Below are 6,643 nucleotides of genomic sequence, written 5' to 3' on the forward strand. Positions count from 1 at the left end.
TTTAATCAGAGTAGAAATGTTAGAAAGCAAAACTCCTTCACAAGTATTGTCATTCCGTTGTGTACAGAGTTTAGCAAATCGAACACACTCGTGTTATGTACACAGTTTTTGTAAACAAGGCAAGAGCGTGTTATTGTTTTGTGTTTACGATTCACCGGGTGCGTTTAATTGCCAAAGTCTGCTCACCACAACTGCACGGACTGACAATACGTTGTGTGTGTGTTTTGCTTTCGAACATGTCTACTCTTAATTTTCTGGATTATAGTATTAATATTTTTCATTAATACACAACAAGATTGCCATTTTCCCTAAGGATTGAGAATAAAGTTAAAATTTGTGAAAGTGCAAGGACGTGTCAATCAAACCCGCCAAAAAAATAAAAAATTTAATAACTTATAAATAAAATAAGATTTTTAATTGATTTTTGTGTGAAATGCTATTAAAATATATAAGTCGTAATATTATAGAGAAAAAATTGACTTCAAATCTGTGTCCAAGTACCTTTAAGAACGCGAAAGATCATATAAGACAAAGATCACACTGCTCAACGCGTTATCGGCTACTCGGTTGTTATCGGACACTCGGTGCAAGAAAAGCAATGTTTAGAAAATGTGGGTAATTTTAAATTTCATATTTCTACGATAAATATGTATTTCAGCAAACAAAATTTGTGATCTATGACATATAATTGATTATACTTTCAGCAGCAGCAAGCACAAACCAAATCACTCTCTTTCAAAAGATCTACAGCTCTTTCAAATGATATTTTACCAAAAAATCGGAATATGTGATCACATTTTTACTTCTGTAGAATTAAAAATTAGTTTATTCTATCAAACAAACTAATCTACTTATTCTATGGACAATCAGATACCTTTAGATCAGCAAACTGAGATGAAAAATCCAAATTAAGGGTTAGTAAACAGTCTTTTAAAATGTCTCGTTAGTTGAAAACATGTTATCGGCAACACGGTTGATGTTGCCGGATACTTCGGTTTTTGACGGGTGTATGTTATCGGAAACCCAGGTTAAAAAGTTTCCTTTAACTTCATAAATGGATTGAAAAAAGTCCATCATAATCTGCCAATCCTTGAAAATAGCAAAAGTAAAAGTTTGTTTTGATATGAATGTATATAGATAAAATTAATAATTATAAATTCATAAGAGAACTACTCACCTGTTCAATCATTTTTCTTGTTTTCGCTTCAGGCGGTTTCAGACGTAAATATAATATGTTTAATTAATCATAACAATTTTGCTTTAGACTTCCCATATACCAGATACGTGAATTTTAAAAAATGTTCAATTACCCCATTGCCCGGGGAACTAATTTTTTTTTGTCCAGTAATGTCAATTTATTATCACGTCACAGTTACACATAAAGCAGGTGTGGCTTAAGTAGGGGTGCCCCGTATATGAAACAAGTGACTGTAACGTCAGGACTTATGTTGCTCCGCAGAAGAACCTTAACATATTTTTAGAAGCTTAAAATAGAATCACCCACTTTATAGGACTTTTTAAATACTTGATAATGTGATCTTGTGTCAATCAGACAGCTGTCAACATTAAAGAAAAATAATTCTTAATTTTTTCTTATACAATGTAATTTGGATATGTAGTAGATTAAAGAGACTATCCTTTCAAAAAAACATGGTCCAGAAAAAAATATTTAAAAAAAAAAATAAGATAAAGGGAGCCGACTGGAATTTTATTGTGTTAGAAACACTTTAATTAAAAAATATATATAACTCAATTTCCAAACGCTAAAAATACCTACTACTTAGGAGGAAGGGGTGCTGATTGTTTCACTTCAGTTCCTCGTATGTTTAACTTTTTCTACAAACAGTTATTTGCGTTTTCAATTACAAGGGGGGGGGGGGGCAGAGTATTTTTGCTTTCGCAAACATCCAATAGCAATGCAAAATCTATGTCAGCCACACACACCCCTCCATCCGAGCATTTAGCTCTATCTACACATTGAATTTGAACACACTTCGGGATATGACCGTTCATCAGGGGGTTCTTATTCCTTCTTGGTACGTTAAACAACCTCCGGTGATTTAGAGATCTGTGTTTATGCATGATTTTGTAATATTTTAAAGTCAACCTCTATTATCCTCACAATTTTGAATTCTATGTCATATATTTTGGTCTAACTGCACCTATTTGGAAATTCATCTAACCACCCTTGAGTTTAAATTCTTTAATTGCTTTACATGTATATACCAAACTTATAAATGTATTCGTGTTCTAAAGGTTGTGAATTTGATTCTCGGCGGTGACTGACCTTATTCGATAACAAGAGGCCCATGGGCCTTATAGGTCACCTGAGCATTATTCAAAAACTTTCCAGTGATTGAATTTGATCCATGTTTTAAGCCAGATGCTATAGCATTTACAATTTGGTCATCATAACTATACATTTAGCAGTTCCTTAGTTTGGTTACTTTATACCCATAGGCAGGATAGGGGAACAACAAATGCATTTCAACTAAGTAATATTCAGCAATAATCAGTAGTGCCACTACCACACATGAACCCTTGACTCTTAGGCCTAGATCCTCACATTGCACTATTTTTGGAAAGGCATCCTTGCTTTTCAAAAATATTTGATTAATACCAAGGAGCACATTTCAAACAATTCATTCATTTTCAGTATATAAGTACAGCCCCCCCCCCCTCTATGGTACAACTGACCCTGGGGCCTTGAAATTTTCAATTCTTGAAGATTAAGGAATACTCATAACTGTATAGGTAGTTCATATGCTTAAAACCTAGGAGCAAAGAAGAAAATATTCAAAGATTTAATGTTTTTTCACTATACATGTATAATCAATACAGCCCCGCCCTAACACCAGAATCCTTGACCCTGGGGCCATAAAATTCACAATTTTGGTAGAGGCACTCTTGCTCATCATAACTATGTACTTAGTTAGTTTATTTAAAACCTAGGAGCAGAGAAGAAGATTTTCAAAGAATTCAGGTATTTTCACTATATAATCAAAAGAGCCCCACCCTAACACCAGAATCCCTGACCCTGGGGCCATAAAATTCACAATTTTGGTATATAGAGGCACTCTTGCTCATCATAACTATGTACTTAGTTAGTTTATATAAAACCTAGGAGCAGAGAAGAAGATTTTCAAAGAATTCAGGTATTTTCACTATATAATCAATAGAGCCCCACCCTAAAACCAGAACCCCTGACCCTGGGGCCATAAAATTCACAATTTTGGTAGAGGCACTCTTGCTCATCATAACTATGTACTTAGTTAGTTTATATAAAACCTAGGAGCAGAGAAGAAGATTTTCAAAGATTTCAGGTATTTTCACTATATAATCAATAGAGCCCCGCCCTGACACCAGAACCCCTGACCCTGGGGCCATAAAATTCACAATTTTGGTAGAGGCACTCTTGCTCATCATAACTATGTACTTAGCTAGTTTATTTAATACCCAGGAGCAGAGAAGAAGATTTTCAAAGAATCCATGTCTTTTCTCTATATAATCAATAGAGCCCCGCCCTGACACCAGAACCCCTGACCCTGGGGCCATAAAATTCACAATTTTGGTAGAGGCACTCTTGCTCATCATAACTATGTACTTAGCTAGTTTATTTAATACCCAGGAGCAGAGAAGAAGATTTTCAAAGAATTCATGTCTTTTCTCTATATAATCAATAGAGCCCCGCCCTAACACCAGAACCCCTGACCCTGGGGCCATAAAATTCACAATTTTGGTAGAGGCACTCTTGCTCATCATAACTATGTACTTAGTTAGTTTATTTAATATTCAGGAGCAGAGAAGAAGATTTTCAAAGAAATAATGCATTTTCACTATATACTTATTTAGCCCCGCCCTAGCACAAGAACCCCTGACCCAAGGGCCATGAATTTCACAATTTTGGTAAAGGACTCAATGCTGATTACAATCATGCAAACAGTTTGACTGCTTGATGTCCAAGAGTAAAGAAGAAGATTTTTAAAGATTGCATTAATTGTAGTGGTTTTGGCCTCACCCCCCAGGCCCCAGGGGGGCAGGGATCATGAAATTCACAATTTTTGTTCCCCTTCCCCCATAGATGCTTTGTGCCAAATTTGGTTGAAATTGGTTCAGTGGTTGCAGAGAAGAAGCTGAAAATGTTCAAAAGTTTACGACCGATTGACGACGAACGACGTACGACGAACGACGTACGACGGACGACGACGGACAAAAACAGATAGCAATAGGTCACCTGAGTGACTCAGGTGACCTAAAAATGGGTAGCAACAGTTCCATGCGCTCAGCACCTTGATTGTATGTTGTTTAACGCCCTCTTGAGAATTTTCCAGTCATATGGAGACGCCATCACTTGCCGGCGGAGAGCTTCAAAATTTTTCTATACTCAGCACCTAGGGCCATTGAGCAGTGAGGGATCTTTTTTGTGCCAGCACCTACTGCGACGTCCCACTGTGGGATACGAACCCGCGACGTAAGGATCGACTCCTTACTTGGCGGCTCTAGAGCAGGCACTTTAACCACTGCGCCACACGGGCGACCTCGGTACCTTGAAATGAAATTTAAAACTTATACCATATTTTCGAACAGGTCAAGATCATGCAGAATTCAGTGAGAAATGCCAAAAATGCACTCATTTTTTAAAAGTTATAAATTCTTAAAAGAGTCAAATTAAAGCCAAAAATTAGAAAATCGTGCCAGCCACTTTAAATATTTAGGTTTCATACGGATTTCTGTCATTTCTTTGCGTTTTTCCCTAATCTATGACAACCTTTGTTTCCGATAACCAAAACCGAGTTATCCGATAACAAAGTGCATTATTCAACCGCATTTCCGATAACATACTGAAAGTTAAAATTGGGCAATTTTTGCTCTTTAATTACATATTCGCAGGATTTTGTGGAAGTCTTCTTGTGGACAATCATCAACGCAAGGTAAATATAAGGATTTTGAAGAAAAAAGGCTATTTACAACAATGCCAATCGGAGAAAAACTTGCAAAATATAACAAATGTGACTTTTAAAGCCTTCCAAAGCTAACAAATGCTGTACTAATGCGTATCGAGGCTTTATTTTGTATTCGTATTCATTTCTGTTACAAAAAGCACAATGAATATTCTCTGTTTCTATTTTAACAGAGTTAATTTAAAATAATTCACTAACCTGTCAAAAATTGTTATCAACCGAGTGTCCGATAACAACCGAGTAACGCGTTGAGCAGTGTGAAGATTATTTTTCAGGAAATATTTGATTCTAGAAGGGGGAGGTGGGGGGGGTAAAAAATTGTCGAGTCGGGTCATGGCTTAACATGACAATATATTTTATTTCTAGGATTATAAGAGTGCATGAGTCTTATACTTATTCTCACTGAAAACTGTTGGACAACTTTATTTAAAAACCGCCCCCCCCAACACAAAGATATAATACATATATTTACCAAACAGAAATGAAATATTTGTCTCTTAAATATTAATTTATTTAAAACACTGGACAAAAAAAAATCAAACTGTACCAAAATTGAAATTATTTGTCTTCTGGGTCAATCAGTAATAATGTGCCTTCTAGCGTAGCTGAGGTGGATTGAAAATGAATTTCGATCTGCAATTTCAATCCGATGTTTTCCCCACGTCCGCGTTGAATTGTACCCGCCCATTTCATTGTCTATCACTGAATGTTTTGATTGTAACAGATAGAAATGACGTAAGCTGTATATTTCCGATTTTGCCAGTTAATGTTCCGCGGTCTTATCTCTCATGGTTCAAAAATTATGGCGAAAGTTCGAAAAAGCTATTTTTAGCATATAGGTCATAGTCAAGGTCACAAGGTCATTGACCTTGGTGTGATTTGCAAGAGCTTCATTGGTGGAGTATGCATATCAAATATGAAGTCTATCTCTCATGGTTCAAAAGTTATAGTGAAGGTTGAAGTTGGCAACAGACAGACAAACAAACAGACAAACAGATAAACAGACAAACAGACAGGACAAAAACAATATACGCCTCGGATCTATCGATCCGGGCGCATAATTAGCAATAAAAAAAATCAAGATCTGCTCCACCTTCTTACTTTGATTACAGTAACAGACGACTAATGTTCTTCAAACCAGACTATACATGGCGTCATTGTGTATTCATAACGACCTTTATAGATGCTCGGGTGGTAAAGTGGAGGATGCATACTATTTTTTTTTTTTTTTTTGTATGTTCAAAGCTAGTATGTGAAAATGAATTTATGAGAAAGAAAGAAATGAATTTAAAAATAATGTTTTACGCTTTGATAAAATCAACATTCTAGATACACATGTCTTATCATGGGGGTGATTCACTGAATGCTGCAGAGAATAACAAAAACTAAAAGAGGTGAATTTTAGCCCATTTTTCATTAATTTATTCAATCATATATGGCGTATTTTTGATAAGTTCAGATAACTAAAATTAATTGAAAAGATTTTTCTATCTGTTTTGTTTCTTATAAAGATAGGACTATCACTTTCCTGTAAATTAATCGCGTTTCATATAGATAATATCACATTTTCACGGAATTAAATGCCACATTTTTAAAGTCAATTTAACTATAGAAACGTGGGGATATTTAAGTTCAACATCAGTGAAAATTCGAATTTGGACGTAAATAACAAATACCACTTA

The sequence above is a fragment of the Saccostrea cucullata genome, unplaced genomic scaffold, assembly GCF_032062105.1.
Source record: "Saccostrea cucullata isolate Sc308-1 unplaced genomic scaffold, CSIRO_AGI_Scuc_v1 ctg25, whole genome shotgun sequence".
Taxonomy (NCBI): domain Eukaryota; kingdom Metazoa; phylum Mollusca; class Bivalvia; order Ostreida; family Ostreidae; genus Saccostrea; species Saccostrea cuccullata.